This window comes from Lolium rigidum, chromosome 5 (assembly GCF_022539505.1).
Source record: "Lolium rigidum isolate FL_2022 chromosome 5, APGP_CSIRO_Lrig_0.1, whole genome shotgun sequence".
NCBI classification, from domain to species: domain Eukaryota; kingdom Viridiplantae; phylum Streptophyta; class Magnoliopsida; order Poales; family Poaceae; genus Lolium; species Lolium rigidum.
The window spans coordinates 105,798,629-105,815,796 of record NC_061512.1 but is presented as its reverse complement, the minus strand read 5'-3'; positions in this window follow the sequence as shown (position 1 = coordinate 105,815,796).

The following is a 17,168-nucleotide window of genomic DNA, read 5'->3' as shown; positions in this document are numbered from 1 at the left end:
GGAGAAGTCAATTTATGATTGCCAGGAGCATTATCATTCATCACATTGGCTACATCATTGCATCTTTTGGCAAACCAGTCCACCATCTCAAGGAAATTTCCATTTTTCAAGGAAGTGTCGGACTCGTCATGCCCACGAAATGCTAGCCCCTGTGAAACAAGAAATCTTGCAATGCCTACAACACACTACAAGAAAAGTTCAAATAGACAACGTCCCAAAATCGTCCACTAATGGCCATTTATCGTCGCCTATGGGCCTAACCCGACGATATGGGTTATGTGGTCGAAACTGCGTCAGGCAAAGTCCTACCACGTTTTTTTCGGTCCGTCGCGTTCGGGCGCCCTTCCGCCACGGAAAATCGGACCGTTGCGAAGTGTTTTCGGGAGCCCGTTGACTCGCCGACGTCATGCAACCGACACATGGCGGACGGCGTTAACCGGTAGTTAACGGCGTTAACCGGCTGAAACCCCGTGGTAGATGGTAGGCCCACACGAGGCCTGCCACGCCTTAAGCGAGCTAGCCCATTTAGTTTGCGGGCCGGGCCAGCTGACTTAGTTTGACCGGTCAACTATATAGCTGGGCTGGTCCATTAGTTACGTGGGCCGGGCCTAACCTCTAAGGTTCACTGGTCAAAATTTAAATGGGCCGGCCCACTAAGCATGTGGGTCGGGCCGAATGCACTCGTTTTACCGGTCAACAGGCAAAAGGGCCAGCCCACAAGACATGTGGGTCCCACTTTCTTGTTATCGAGCCGACCCATTTGACAAGTGGGGTCCACCATAAAGCAAGTGGGCCGGTCCAATTAGTATGTGGGTCCCACTTTCCTGCTATCGGGCCGGGCCATTTAGTAAGTGGGGTCCACCATAGATCAAGTGGGCTGGCCCAACAAGCTAGTGGGCCGGCCCAAAAAACACAGGTGGGTCTCACTTTCCTGTTAAAGGGCCGGCCCATTTAGTATGTGGGGTCCATCATATATCAAGTGGGCTGGCCCAACAAGATAGTGGGTCAGCCCAATAGCAGGTGGGGCCCACTTTCGTGTAATCGCGCCGGCCCAGTTAGTAAGTGGGGTCCACCATAAAGCAAGTGGGCTGGCCCAATAGGTTGGCGGGCCAGCCCAATAACCATGTGGGGTCCACTTTCCCGCTGACGGGCCGACCCAGTTAGTATGTGGGGTCCACGATAAAAGCAATTGGGCTGGCCCAACAAGTTAGTGGGCCGGCCCAATAAGCTTGTGGCGGCCACTATCGTGCTAACGGGTCGGCCCAGTTAGTATGTGGGGTCCACCGTAAAGCAGGTGGGCTGGCCCAACGAGTTAGCGGGCCGGCCCAATAAGTATGTGGGGCCCACTTTCCTGCTAACGGGCCAGCCCAGTTACCAAATGGGCTAGCCCAATAAGCATGTGGGCCCATTTTCTGTTACAGGGCCGACCCAGTTAGTGGTTGGGGTCCACCTTAAAGCAAGTGGGCTGGCCCAATAAGTAAGTGGGCCAACCCGTTTAGTTGCTGTTTATATGCCGGCATGATAGGCGCTTTAGGATTTTGCGGGCCGGCACATATGTCATTTCGCTTAATTGGGTCGTTTAAGGGATGGAAATTTGTGATTTAGATTGTGCAGAACATAGAAAGATACTGAGAATATTTATGCAGCACATGATTTCTGTCGGATAGCCTCACTTACCACAAGCACCATAGAAAAAATGCGCGAAAGAACTATAAAAATTAACTAAATATTACATCACCTGCAAGGCTTTGAAAAAATATTACAGAACCCTGAGAAATTGAATGGTAATTAAACCTAGCAATACAATGAAGCGTTTCGGCAATCTTTTAAGTTGTCCATGCAGCACCTATATCTGAAACAAAGACATTACTCCCTCCGGTCCTAAATATAAGCCAAATAATTTCTGGCACGGAAATTAAGAAACGCATATTTAGGAAAAATTACACCATGTTTGGCTAGGGTTAACCGTAAGTAATTGTCGTGAGCTAATAGAGGACTTTGCATAAGATAAGTAAATCTAATCAAATCTCCAAAAATATTATCCATACAAGTAGGGCAACGCAATAAATCTTATATTCTGGAATTTTTCTCAAAAAACTATATGGCTTATATATAGGAACGGAGGGAGTACAAGTTAAGACAGCAACAATGGAAAGGCAAAGACACTACAATATTGTTTGCCAAACAATTTGGAACTCATCATTTCGTCGTTATAATAAGATCATTGTAATGCGCACAATAAGCAAACAAAGAGTGCATGCCGCATACCAACAGCCAATATAACAGAGCACGTTAGCATGAAACGTCAGACTTACTACTGTCGAGTCTCATGCAAACCAACATGTTCAGGGAGTACATAATTGGCATGAACAACATAGTAGCAGGCTATAAATTTTGCAACAACGACTGATCAAGATGAAGTTATGTTGGCTACATCTACAGAGCAGGGAATGTAAACCAAAATAGAAGTTACGATGGCAAAAGCTAAAGAGGAGGGATGTGAACCAATATGTGCCAAGTGCAATTACTTCAAATTGACCGTGAACTAAATAATACTCCTAAACTTATAGTGAAGGGGATGCAAATCAAGATGTTTCGGGATATAAACTTGTAATAAGCAACACATAGAGGATAGTTAATGTTGGAGCTTAGGATGGACCAGATACAGAATATAGTGGGATCACCTGTGAACTTGTATAAGAGGGAATGCAAACCAATATGTTCAGCATTCCATATATGAGAGTCATGCCAAGTAAGAGAAACAAGTCAATAATGCAGCTTTTGAAGAATAAGATGGCACACAAAATTATTATCTAGTAGTATGACAAGTTTATTTGTACTACAGGCTAGATAGCGATGATAGCTTGCCAAACTAAGTCCTTACTTTGTTAGCTTACAATGAACAAGATACAAAACAATGGCATCACCTGTAGTATAGGGAATGGAAGCCAACATGTTCATGAAGTGAAAAGTTGGCACAAAAAACATAGTAGCAGGCCATAATTTTTGTAACAACGACTGAGGAAGATAAAGTTATGATGGCTAGATCTACAGAGCAGGGAATGTAAACCAAATATAGAAGTTACGTTGCCAAAAGCTATAGAGGAGGGAATGCGAACCAACATGTGCAATTACTTAAAATTGGCCGTGAACTAAATAATAGCAGGATGTTACTATAATATCTAGGAATAAAACAGATAGGAGTTATAATGGCATCACTCATAAACTTGTAGATAAGGGAAACAAATCAATTTGTTTCGGATATAAAGTTGTAATGAGCAACACATAGAGGATAGTTAATGCTACGGCTTAGGATGGACCAGAAACGGAATATAGTGGGATCACCTGTGAACTTGTAGAAGAGGGAATGCACATCAATATGTTCACCATTCTATATGTGAGCGCCATGCCAATTAAGAGAAACAAGTTAATATTGCAGCTTTTGAAGAATCAGATGGCGAGACAAAATTATGATGGAAGTAGTCTGCTGTGACGAGTTCAAATAAATTTGTACTCGGCAGATGGCAGAGCGATAGCATGCGAGGAACTAATAGCGAGCGAGTTACTTTGTTAGCTTACGATGAAGTAGATAGAAATAACAATGGCATCACCTGTAGTACAGGGAATGCAAACCAACATGTTCAGGGAGAACAAGATTGGCATGAACAAAGTAGTAACAGCCTATAATTTTTGTAACAATGACTGAGCAAGATAGAAGTTATGATGGCTACATCTATAGAGCAGGGAATGCAAACCAAAATGTTCAATCGCTTAAAGTTAACAATGAACTAGAAAATAGCAAGGTGTTACGGTCATAGCTAGGAATGAACTTGATAAAGGAGCGACCCACTGGATCCTCCTTAGTTGATAAGGGGGATCCTAGCAGATCCACCTTGGTTGATGCCCGATCTTTCACAGCGAGAACCTGGGGTATTAAATCCTCCCAACAACGCGATGAACGCAGCCTGGAGAAGAGGGAACGAATCCAGCAAGCAATGGATTGATGAACGATACGCCTCAAACCAAGAGCTAGACAATCCTTGATGAACACAAGAACCTTCGCAGCGGATATAATAGATAACGGCAGCGCCATACCCCGGAGGGATGATACACGTGATCACACGCAATAGGGAAACCCTAATCTTTTAGACTAAACTTGAACTACTCCAAACCCTAGCCGTGCCTCCACCTTATATGAGAGGGAGGTGGCCGGCCAGCCTTGCTAGGCTGGGGCGCCCCACTTGATGGGCTAACCAGGTTTGGCTTGGACAGGCCCAAAGCCAAACACAACACTAATTTAACCCTAATTGGCCCACCACATGACCTGGCTACATTATTTCCTAACATAGAATGAATGACACAACCTTAGACTTAATTATTACATGGCGTAGGTCGCCCTAGCGTGTCACTCCTGAATCCTCGATGGCGTACCACCTAGGTTGGTGGAGTCCTGAAATTGGGCTCTGACAAGGGATAAACTTGTCAATGCCTACGGTTTGTAGACTAGGGTTTAGTTGGAAGTAGAGGGCAAGTAGATCTCGAAGGTTTCAGCCGAAAAGTACTCGACGATTATGAAGCTAGGGTTTGAGAAACAATGATTCGACGATTTCTGCGTCCCTCGACTCCCCCTTATATAGGAGGCGGAGCCGAGGGATTCGTGCCGTACAAGTTACAGAGTCCGGGAAGGTTTCTAACTCATCCCGCAAGATTACAAATAACACTTCCTATTACAACTCTAGCTTTCCTTAATAACATCTTGGGCTTCCGAATCTTCTTATTCTTCGGGTAGTGGGCCTTCAGTAAACCCCGGGTACTATCTTCGGCAGGCCCATTTGGGATGCCTATGTCAGTAGCCCCCGAGATTTTGCTTGAATCGTAGAGTCAGGGAAAATGTCCACTGTTTATTTTTATTCGACAACTTTAACTTTTCTATATTTCTTCTCATAATCTTTTATATTGTACAGGGATGATGGTAGTTGGGGCTAGTTCATCTGACGGATCAGGTACTAGTTAACTGCTCTAGTGGCAATCCGCAAAAACCTACTTCAAGATCACGTCCCTGGACATGATCTCGGGATACTCGGTGTAAACTTCGACGAGTGCCGCTTAAGGTCTTACCATTCTGTCGAGTCCCAGTAAAATTTATCGGGTACCTAACGCGTCTGTCAGGATTTTTCTTCGTATCTGTTGATACGGATAAAAGTAGCAGAGCGCAGTCTTCGGCGATGCCACGCCTCACAGAACGGATGTGGGTCTTACCTTCGCAAATTTGCGGCATTCAGAAATTGATCGCAACTTTGGCGTTCTGAGAATATATTGTCGAGTGCTTATTCGGCTGTTGGAATGGCACATTTTATCGAGTCAAAGATGACTTATATTGCTCTCCCGATGGGAGTATATGCAAAGTTATTTATAACTCGAAATATACTCTTTTGCTCTGCTACCTTTCTTTTTCTCTTTCTTTATTTCTTTTTTATGATTTCATCGGGTACGCGGACAGCGTTCCCGATGGGAGTAGCCCCCGAGACTACAGCCAAGGACTTGTACTTGGTTGTAGGCTCCACGCCTTATGCCGCTATATTTTCTTTTATCTCCCGACGTTTTATAATTTCTCGGGTGCGCGAACAGCGCTCCCGATGGGAGTAGCCCCCGAGGCTATGAACAAATATTTGTATTTGGTCATAGGCTCATGCCATTTCTATTTTGTCTTTCTCGATCTTTTTATTTTTTCAAAGTAGCCCCCGAGCATTTGATCAAAAACTTGTATTTGATCAAAGGCTCAGCATTACTTTTGCATGTCGCCTTTTATGAAGCTGTTGATTCGAATTTTTCCTTCTGTCAAGGTGACGTTACTGCTGACGATAGCCACGATTGCGAGTTAAAAATCGCGAGAAGTCTCCTCCCGCTGCGTTGCGGGCCCAATTGATCCACTATCTTGACACGTCGTGTAAGTGGGGGACACACGTCCTCCGCTTTTTCTGGCGCACGCACCGTAACTTCTCCAATGTAAAATACTTTTTTACCCTTGTCTCCACGTGGCTATCATCTGCCGCACATTCTTCCGATCCAACGGTCCGCCGCTTCGCCGCACCTTCTTCTTCCTCGAGCACTTCCACTCGCGCCGTTCTCCTGCTCTCCTTTGCGAAATTTCCTCCTGCGACCCACAACTTCCCAAGCTCATCGTCCCCAAGCTGCAAACCCTGCGCCATTGTTGATGCCACCGCGGCGGTTGATCAAGCACAACACGCCAGAATCATCAATGGCTGTCGTGGATCTGGGAACCGCGGAGTGGGAAAGGTCCAAGATTTCCACTCAAGACATCAATATGTTGAAGAAGCTGGGGATCAGCAAGAAGCCCAAGGCGCTGTGCTTCCCCAGTGAGGAAAGCTACCCAACCCCTCCAATGGGGTATGGGGTAAGTTTTGTTGACCACCTCATCCGCGGTCTTTCCGCCCCCATTCATCCTTTTCTCTGCGGACTGCTCTTTATTTACGGTCTGCAACTTCACCATCTTACGCCCAATTCCATCCTCCATATTTCTATTTTCATCACCCTTTGCGAAGCCTTCCTTGGCGTCCAGCCTAACTGGGCGTTATGGAAGCGCATTTTCTTCTGTCGCCGTAATGGCTCTCCCAATGTCGCCTATAATATAGGCGGCGTTGTAATTTCCGTTCGCCCCACCGTCGATTACTTCAACGTCAAACTCCCTGACTCAGTTCAAGGATGGCGCGAGAAGTGGTTGTACATTCAGGAGGAAAACCATGGATGTGCTGAAGACAACATCCCTCCTTTTGATGGCGCCCGAAAAATCCTTCGCCGCCGCTCCTGGGACGCAGAGGCTACCGAAGAAGAAAAGACGTCGACAGAAGCCTTGATGACTCGCATCCATGAGTTGCAAAATACTCGCGGCAAAGAGTTGTCGGGTATCCAAATCACGGCATATTTTCTTAGGACTAGAGTGCAGCCGCTTCAGGCTCGCAAATATCCTCTCTGGAAATATGCTGGCGATAAGGACGCAGATCGGTTGTTAGCGGATTTGGAGGTCAAGGACTTAGAAAAGCTTGTCCGGAAAATCTCGTCTCTCAGCAAAAAAGATCCTGTCCCTTCTTCTTGCCGTGTAAAACCATTCAGCGCCGCCAATCCACTTCCCAAGGTAACCTTTGTTGATTGATTTGTTATTGCTTTGCTATCTTTTTTGTAACTCCTTCTCTTATATCTTCCCCTATTTTTTTGTACAGAACCATCCAAATCTTGTCTCGCTTCCTCCTCTTCCTGAAGGTGGAGAAGTCGAGGAAAGGGCCGTTGTCACTAATGACAACCAAGAGGCCCCCTCTTTTGTGAATGAACCCGTGGATTCTCTAAAATCAGCGGGATCTTCTGAAAAGGAGGCTGCCTCCGAAGGCACTGCATCGGCACTATCTCCTCCGCCTGCTGTTTCTCCAAGGAACAAAAGGAAGAGGAATGATGCCGAAGATTCCGGCACCTCCAAAGCCGAAGAAGTTGGTCCTTCACGTCAGAAGGCAACTTATGATCCATTTCTTGAATCCCTCATCAGCTCGTAAGTCACTTTTATTTCCCCTTATTTCTGTACTCGAAGATTTTTGTCTTATTTTGCTTTTTATGCTGTCGATTTTTAATCGCAGTGATGATGAGGAAGAAGTACCAAGTCTTGATGTGGCTGCTCGAACGAGCACGTCACATACTTTAATTGTTTCGGATACTCCAGTTGAGGGAGAAGAATCCTCGCCTCCTCAACAAAACATTGTCGCCACCACTCCTCCTTCAAGCCCCCTTGTCCCTTCACCAAAAAGGACAAGGGTGGAAACGATCGTGGAACCTACCCCCCAGTTGGGTAGCTCCTCTAATCCTCTCTTGGATGATGTAAGTTTTTAATTTTCTTGCCAGTATTTATATTTCCTCTGTTTGCTTCTTTATGCCTTCATATTTTTCCCATACCGATGTTTTCTTTCTTTGTTCTTCTTTGACAGCCCATGATCAAAGAGCTTGTTCGTATAGGTGCCCAATTCATTGGGTACCGTGAATAAGCCAACAAGGCTGAAGGTAATAACTCTTTTGATGACCCTTGTTTATAACTTCCTCCTCCTGTTTTGTCACAATTTTGACGATTCTTTTCTATTTTGACAGAAAAACTTGCAGAAGCCAACAAGCTTGTCGACACTCTTGCTCAGAAACTGGAGCAAAGTGAAACGACTCGCAAGAAGGCTGAACTTGACGCTAGCTAAGCCAAAGCAGAGGCTGATTGATGTAGCCCCGCTCTCCGACGACACTCCATCAAGACCAACTAGTCCCCCAAGTGGACCGATGACACGAGCCCGAGCCAAGGCTCTACATGATGAGGTGAACTCGCTCCTCACCACCCTTGATCTTGGTACCTGTAATATCCCAGGTAATGGGGTTACAAAAATAGAGGAATCAGATGTGTGCATTGCATTCATGCATAGAAAATCTGGGTAATTTTCGCGCTTTAAAGTAAAACAGTCACAGTAACTGAAGTTTCACTTGACCTTGGTGGAATTGAAGTAGCTCATCAAGTCAAGCGCTATAAACCTCAATGTGACTTTACTAAAACCTTGTTTTGGGTAGAGATGAATTGATCTAAGGGGTTAGATCAAATGGAATTAAAACCAACACAAGAACATATGAATCAAGGAACAATTACTTGATTTTATTAAAAAATCATAACATTGAATTCCTTGCCATAACCTAAGAACATCAATCTATTTGGAGATCAAGTAACAATAAATGGAGAAACCATTCTTCACTTATCTTTTCCATGTCTTAAACAAATCCTTGATCCTACCATGAACCTCATGGTATTCATTCTATTTTAATCTTGGAAACAAGACAAGGAGATAAACTCTAGAAATACACATTCTTATTTATTCCAAATAGTTAAGCATCAAACCTAGAGAGGTGAGAGTTCAATTATAATTATTAAAGAAGCAATAACAAAACTTGAGTTAAACCTTGGATATAAATCCATGAAATTCAAATCATTATCTTTGAGAGAAACCCTAGAGTATTATTCAAGCCTTCCCATATGAGAGAGACCATTTATTTTAAACCTAGCTTTACCTAGTAATGAACAAAGGACAACCTTTGAACTAAAGTATTAGGTTGTAAACCATTTCCCTTGGAATGGTGAGATAACCTAATATCACATGGAATAATACCATATCCATGAATTGATAAAGTAAGGAGGAGATTAACTCAATCAAGATAGCCAAGTGGGGTTTTAGACTAAATATCTATTGAGATCTTGTGAGTACACCATAAACCCTAGAATAACCATCCTTAAATGAGAAAGCTCAACCTATGGTGTTATACTCAAGATAATTGAGACAACCATAACCATGCCCATTCAAGAAACTATAAAAGAAAGTATACATTTAATTGATCAAGACAACACTTGATCTTGAGAGTGAGAAGACCCATTTCCTGAGAAATAACTTAGGAAACCAAACCTTGATCATTACAAATTGGGTAATGATCATAAACCCTAAGAAATTGAGGAATGATATCAAGAACAAGTTGATCATGTCTAACCATGATCATGCTCTTGAGATATGTGAGGATAAGATAAACCCTAATAGGATAAGTAGATATCATTCACCACATGAAATCATAGGGAGGTAACTAGTAAGCAACCCTAGGCTTATATCCCCACCCTAACTTGTGAATCACTTGGTGATCATAAGTACAATTCTACCACATCTACATTCCACTTATCCTTCACTTCAAAACCACAAGAAAACCTTATAGTAAAACTCTATACTTTATATGGTGAAGAACCATATATCCATATGACCAAAGTTAACTATAAAAGAACTATAACCAATGTAGTTACTTTAATGATAAATTAAGGATAATAATAGAAGTTAATTGGTAGAAGATAAAACCAATTCTCAAATCCTTAGTAATTAGAGAAGCACATAATATATGAAGCAACTAACCATATTACCTTGGTGAGGGGAGATTAAACCCTAGCAAATGCAACATGGTGTCATCTGAACTCTATAAACTAGAATTATATCTCAACCCTAGTTTATGCATCACTATGGTGATCATAATATAAGCCCAGGCCATAATTGAGATCCAAACCAATTGCTACTAGGTAAATATAAATAGAACCCTAGTGTTGCACTCTAATTAAATCTTATGCTTCAATTATAAAACATAAAGAGCCACCTAATGCTAAGTCCTATAATTAAACCCTATGTGTAGTGATCAACCATTTATCTTTGTAACCAAGATAAACCATGATGAAAACAATACCTACCGATATACTTTCAAATGAAGTGATAGTATAAACCTTAATAAGGGGGTTATACTAGAAATGATAAAACCCTAATAAATATGTGCTCACATAAAATCATATGCAAGTGACAAAATCCTCAAATAGAAACCAAGCCCTAATAACAATCTCTGAAATACTTTGAGTTCAAAGTATCAACTCTAATCATTCCAAGGGATTTGATTAATAAGAAAAAGGAATTTCAAATCACACATGGATTAATTGCTAAATTGAAATTTAAAGAGAAACTAGAAGGGTACAAATAAAATCAAGCATTATACATTTGCCTTGGGCAATAAAATAATTCAATGACCATGATTATCACCTCCTAATTCAAATAGTCAGAAACCTACAAAAGTAATAAAGTTCAACTTTGAAATCAATTGAACAAAACTAAAAAAAAAAGAAAATTGAAAACAGAAAAGAAAAACAGAAAAAGAAAAGAGGAGATAAGGACTTACCAGGCTCACCTGGCCGACGCAGCCCAAAGAAAGCAGCCCAACACCGCAGCCCACAAACCAGCCCAGAACCCGGCATTTCAGCCCAACAACCGTCCACGTACCGTTTCGCCGGATAAGAACAGAGGCGCCGTCTTCATCTTCGTCTTCGCTCGCGTCGACGCACGGCAGCTCGACACCGCGATGGAGAGGCCACGTCCCGCGTCGTCGCCGCCAATATCGACCGCCAGCACACGAGGAGGAGGCTATAAAACGCACCGGAGCTCACCAATTTCCCTCCTTTCGTCTCAATCGACCAAAACACCGAAACCCTAGCTCGCCGGTGACAATCTCGCCCCGGCGATTCCGACCACCCCAGGGTCCGCCGTAGAGCTCAGGAGGAGCGCCTCGATGTCCTCTTTCATCTGGTAAATGGGCGCGTCAAAGGAAGCTCGGAGGAGAGCGAATTCGACCGTTCCCTTCCGCGGTTCTGCGGAGGAAATGGCGACCGCCGCGTCGATTCCGTCTCCAATCGACACCGGCGACACTACAGGAAGCCTCCAGGTGACCTTGCGCATCTCGCTAGCACCTTATTAAGCTCGAAATCACGCCGTAGCACCTCTGTCACCGTCGACCATCATCCGCCGCCGCTGAACCTCACCGTCCGTCGTGCTCCGGTGACCATTTGGTGGTGGCGCGACCACCAATAGCATCGCCTTGTCGTTCTCGTTCCGATGAGCTAACGCACGCCCTCGCGGGAACCCTGCATCGCCGGCGACGTTCACCTCTGGCCGCCGGTGAGGTAATTGGATGCCACGTTGGCACCACGTGGCTGCCAACATGGACACGGCCCACCAGTCATGGACTGTGTGGGTGTCCTGTCCGTGTAGCTTTAGCCATTTTCAATTTAAATTCAAATCTCACAAATTGCTGCAACTTTACTGTAAATAAATCAAATTCATTTCAATTCTGAAAAATACCAAATGTGATATCAAAATGATCCTAAAATTAAACTCTATCCAATAAAAATATAAAATGAAATGTTTATTTTTAATAAAAATTTAATTACTTAATATTTGTTATTTAAGCCTTTAGTATTAATTCTAAATTCAATTAAAAATTCAATAGTTAGTAAAATTTCCAAAAGTAAATAAAAACCAGTAAATAAATAAAGAAAACATTAAAACTAATTTTCTTTATTTATTATTTGTTAAATAATTATTAGAGAGATTTAAACCCTAATTAATAATTACCTAATTATTGATTATTGAAAAGTAATAAAATACCAAATCCAATATTATTATTTCAAAGTTATTAATAACTTCAAATTTATTAATGAAGTTATTAAGTTAGGAATTCAACAGTAATTATGCAACCCTAGTTCCATAAAGCAGAAAACTAGGAACTCATATCATTTCATGTGTAAACCCAAAACCCTAAATTCCCTAGAAACCCTAGCTCCACTATTTTATGTGTGAAACCTAAATTATTTCCAAAACCAAACCCTAAGTAACATGTGATCATGTTACTTAATTAGTAACCATAGATTCATATCTAGCAACTAAACACTAATTCAAATCCACATAACATATGGGAACCCTATCACCACTAATCAACATCCTATGTGTTCATCTTAATCAAACCTAGTTCCTATCACAAGGATCTCATCCTTAATTAACCTTAACTAGCATCACACCATTGGGAGGAACTCCAATAGCAACCATGCTAATATTGACATCATATCCCATACACACTAAACTCTATTAGTGTGAGATAATTATTAACATACTATTTAGGAAATCACCATCCCTTACTTAGTGAATCCAATGGCTAATACAAGACAACCTCAACCTTAATTGCAATACTTCATATTATTTAAGAAGTATGTTCTTCAAAAGTTATTCTTTTGAAGAAAATAAGGAATCATCACCAACCCCGCTTATAAGGACCTATAAACCCTAGCCAGCTATCACTAGCAAGATAAACCAACTTTGACAACAACCTGTATAATGAATTGCTTAGGATACCTAGGCTTATCTTAACCTTACAAGCCCTAGGTGTTGATGAATCCAACTTTGTTGGGATCCATCTAATATTTACTCCAGCAACTACCTGAAACCATAGTCAATCATAGAAACCCAACCTAATTACCATACTTGTTCTTTATTAAAGAACATGTTCTTCAAAAGTTATTCTTTTAAAGTATATGATAATTAATCATTAACCATGCCATATAGTACTAAAACCGACCACTTGTTCCTTACTTGATAACATTATGCCCATTTGTCATTCTTTGTGTGCTCCATTGATCATTATGCTTTATCATCTACTTATTTATGATACCAAGTATTCACACCCGAATAAGAACCTTGTTTGTGAATCACTCTAAAAATGCAACACACTCCGAACTAATCATTACAACTCACTGATCCTAAATCATCGGGGTTAGGTCACGCTTAGAGCGATTGCATCTCATTCTTATGCATTATTGCATCCTTGCCACTCTTTTAAACATCGTCCTTACCGGACGATGATGCTATTTCAGAATCTGGAGTTATCACGTATCGAAGACCTTGCTCGCATAATCTTGCAGTCAAGAAAGGCAAGTTCATCACTTGCTCATGTCATTTGAGTATTTTTATCAAATTACTTGCAAAGTATTATGGTTATCACTATTGCACAAAAATCAAAACCACTACTTTCATAACTATGAATATGACTATGTGGTGGGCAATGGAACCATGGATTGTGTTGATATGGTGGAGGTTCCATTGCACGGGCTTATATCCATCTAGGATTAAACAACAAATGTCGCCAGTGATTCTTGTGCCGTAATATCCGTGTTAACCATAAGATCCGGAGTGGGACGGAGTAGTCAAAAGTGTTTCCACCTCTCGTTCATCAACGGATGCGCTTTACCGTAGACACTTGTATCCGTCGGGGCAAGCGGTGGGCTGGGGAAGCCTTAAGTCCCCACGGCATAGTCCGTAGACACTTGTCGCTCGAAGTGCAAGCGGTGGGCTGGGGAAGCCTAAAGTCCCCACGGTATTGCGGTCTATGATGGGTTGCAGCTACCGGCGAAGGAGTTTGGTTCGATCCCAAACCGTCGTCGTGGTCGGGGTCCACCCGTGAGTGGGAATAATGGGACCGGCGAGGACCCAGGGTCGGGGCATGCAACAAAGGGTGGGTGTTCGAGGTAGCGGAGGAACATGATTGTCTAGACCTTATACCGGGCCTCACACCAAAGGAAGTGTGGACGGGTCGCCCCCGGTTGGCACCAAGGTTAAGATCTCTTATGGGTAAAGCAACACACCTCTCGCGAGTGTAAAGAACCGTGACTCGTCACTCCCTGTTCCGGGATATGGAACTGCGAACGCGGCCGGAAAGGAGCTCCATGAAGTTCTAGTAAACCGGTGAAGGCTGACGGACATAGCTCTTCTGAATAAAAGCAACCTCTTGAAGAAATGATTATGAAAACCTGCATTGGTATTAGACTTTCTCGGTCTAATGCCGTAGCTAGTGCATTAAACACCTCTTTCCTATAATGAACTTGTTGAGTACGCTCGTACTCATCCCACTCTTAAATCCCCTGCTTAGATATGAAGGCATCAAAGGAGGATCCACAGTGCAACTCGAAGGCCGAGGAGTCAACAACTACTTCAAGAGACAAGACCCTGTCAGAGGAGTCAGATACCACATCCAACAAGGAGAGAACCTAGTTTAGCCATAGAAGGGAACTAGCTTCCTAAACCTAGCTCCTATTTAGCTAGAATCTATTCCGAGCCTCTATAGCTAGGTAAATACTCTACAAATAGAGTTCGTGATAGGATTAGATTACGAGTCGTTCTTTTGGAGTTTATTTGCAGATTTACCTCATTGTAAAGTAGGAGGCTAGGCTGATCTTATGTAATAGAGTCAATGATGTAATTCTATAGACATGCCTTGGACCCGCATATGTTTCGTTGTACCACTCGAGCGATATAATACTAGTGGAACGGTGTTTCATTGGTGTTGTATCGGACTTGCATACTACACCATGCAGTGGTATGCCGGGTCACCACAGCTTGGTATCGAGCAAATGCTTTGACCTTAGGATTAAAACCCTTTAAAGGAGACCTATAGGATTGGTAGTGTCTATAGGAAGTTGTCTTAGGTGAACCAAATCTTTTTATGACTTGAGATGGATATTCACTTGAGAATAATCCTGACACACTTGAGTCAACATTTATTACCTATATTTCCTAAGTAATGTTAGCTAGCTAATCTCAAATTATGTAGGATACTCTTAGGACCCTAAAATAATTATGAGTAGACCAAAATTGGTATACAATACATGGTAGTCCAAAGAGAGGATACAACCATAAGGAAGATATCCTATTGGAAGAGGTATACCAACACTTGTTATGGTTAAGTAAGAATTTCCTAGACCTATAATAGGAGTGATATCAAGTGATAAAGATAAGTAAGATATCCTACTAGAAGGTGTAAACCAATACAAGTAATGAGTAAGTAAATTATCCAAACTTGGGAAACAACTGATAGTAAGGGATATATATGCGTTATATGAGATAGTATAAACCATGATGAGTCAATCATGGGAGGTAAGGAAGAGTGATAGGAATACAATATGTCTATCTACATGGTAGAGATAGTAATCATATAAGATTCACCTGGGAATCATTATGTGATGAAGAGGAACATCATAAATATTTAGGAGGAGAACAATAAAAAGCCAGTTGTTTAACAATAGTGTAAAATTGTGTTTCAAAACCATGGGAAGTGTGCCAAGCACATCATGACCATAGTCTTATGATAATATAAACACTGGGAAGTATAGGAGCTATATTTCCATAGTATGTGTTTAGAGTACCAAAGTTAGAACCAGACATATCATTGAAATAGTCCTCAACAAAATGGAAGCTAAGTTAGTACTTCCAAAGAAAATTAGGTTAACCACAACTATCCTAGACCACTTTGTTTCAAATTTATCTCATTGCAATTGTGCAATTAAGGTATATGTTGAGACAAACAGTAAAATCCCATCTATTCTTGCTAAGTATCACGATATAAACCTATCTTATGTGGTGTTTTATACTACACATCTCAGCCTGATGTTTAGAGATGTCATACTCAACAATCATATTCAGGCTCATGATGGTGTGTATTATAAACACAAAGCTGAATCTTCTTGGATTTTATTGGATTTTAATTGTTTGACTAGATCCATGCATGAAGCTTGACTTCGATATGCAAATGCATGTTGCAATATCAAGTTCTTACTTGATGCTATAGATCTAGAGGGTAATGGAAAACGTGTGAGGAAGTGACGATTTCGAAGATTATGAAGACAAGAAGAAGGTTCATCAGATAAAGGAAACAAAGTTGTGGGAAGCAACCACAATACTCTGAAGGAAGTACCAACCTAAAATCATGCTTTACCTCAACAGAGGAGTACTTTAGTACATAAGAAGCATGAAGGTGAGAAAACTGGTGATTATGGTGAAGCTCAAGCAGATCCATAGTCAACAAAGAAGAGGGAATGCATGGGAAATCACTTCGAATACTATAATCATAGTGTTAGCTAGTGGTTTTCTTGCAACAATAAACCCTCGAAGAAAGAAAGATGACCTATGAACCCATAGAAGATATAAGAAGACCATAGTCGATATCAGAAGACCACAATTGGTATGGTATCAATACTACGAGATAAAGTAGAAGATGTCTCGTCCAGTTGATCAGAACCTATAATAGAATCCATTTTTTTTTGATATCAAATAGCCACAGTTGGTATAACAACCACAGCGGGTATCAGTTGGTATTACAAATAGTCCTCGATTTAATTATTTGTAACAAGAAGTTGTGCACAAATAAAATTTTGTTAACTAAATAACAATGACCTATAAACATTTAGACGAAGGATTCCCATTGGATGTCCACAATTGAGTGGATGCACCACAAATATTCTTCACAAGACCTAGAAGAGTACAAACCATAAACAAGACCTATACCAATATTTTAATGATAAGTCCAATAGTTGGAATAAAAGGAGTTGAAGACCATAAGAAAACTCTATGGGGTAGAGTAAAGATTGAGTTGGATGTACAATAACTCAATACATTGAGTATAATAGTAGAAGTAGGTCTGAAGTGAGAGGAAGTTCAATCTTATTTTTATAAGATTGTTAAACACTACTTTCAAAAGGATGTCAGACCAGAAGCCGAGATTCATACCTCGAGGACGTAAGAAGTGGACTATAATTTGAGAAAGTGAGTAAAATCTACTCAGAAGTACGAAGGCTCAAGTAAGTTAAGCATAAAGAAGTTGGACGAAGAAAATATCATAGACCAAATACAGCTCAAGAAGGCCAAAGACTGAAGTAGATTGACCATACCAAAACTAAAGTCTATTTGAACGAT